The sequence below is a fragment of the Colossoma macropomum genome, unplaced genomic scaffold, assembly GCF_904425465.1.
Source record: "Colossoma macropomum unplaced genomic scaffold, Colossoma_macropomum, whole genome shotgun sequence".
NCBI lineage: Eukaryota > Metazoa > Chordata > Actinopteri > Characiformes > Serrasalmidae > Colossoma > Colossoma macropomum.
The window spans coordinates 36,981,021-36,981,624 of NW_023494791.1; positions in this window are offsets into that span (position 1 = coordinate 36,981,021).

Sequence of the window (604 nt, forward strand, 5' to 3'; positions counted from 1 at the left end):
AATTTGCTTTGGATCTGATTAAATGTGACAGTTTACTGCTTAGATTTCACAGATAAAGTTAGATTCAGCAGAGTGTAACATAAACAGTAAATAAATTTCTGAAGTTAAATTGTGGAACTGCAAACATTTGATATGCATGTGATATTTTATTTGACAAGTGTTCGTAAAATACAGTAGTGAATATGATCAAATGTATAAAAAATGAAAAGTATAAACTTACTTATAAATTTAACTATGTACAGTTTTGTTGATTAGACTACAAACAAAAAGCATCACTTAGAATCTACTTTTTGGCACTTTTTCAGGGACTCAGCTGTCCAAAACAGGCACCTCATCAATATACCTGCACAAACATTTAGGACATAAGAAACATAAGTTATAATCAAAGCTTTAGAATTATATTCCAGAAAATATGTTCAATATCTGATGAAAGAAGATAGCTGACCTTAGATTCACAGAAATCGTAACTATTATGGGAACTATTTTCACATTAACATTTGTCCAACTATGAATGCAGTGGACGATGGACGATAGTATCCCTACAAGTACTTGGGTTTGACCAAATGTCAGATAAAACCTCTTTTTTGTTATTAGAATAATAATT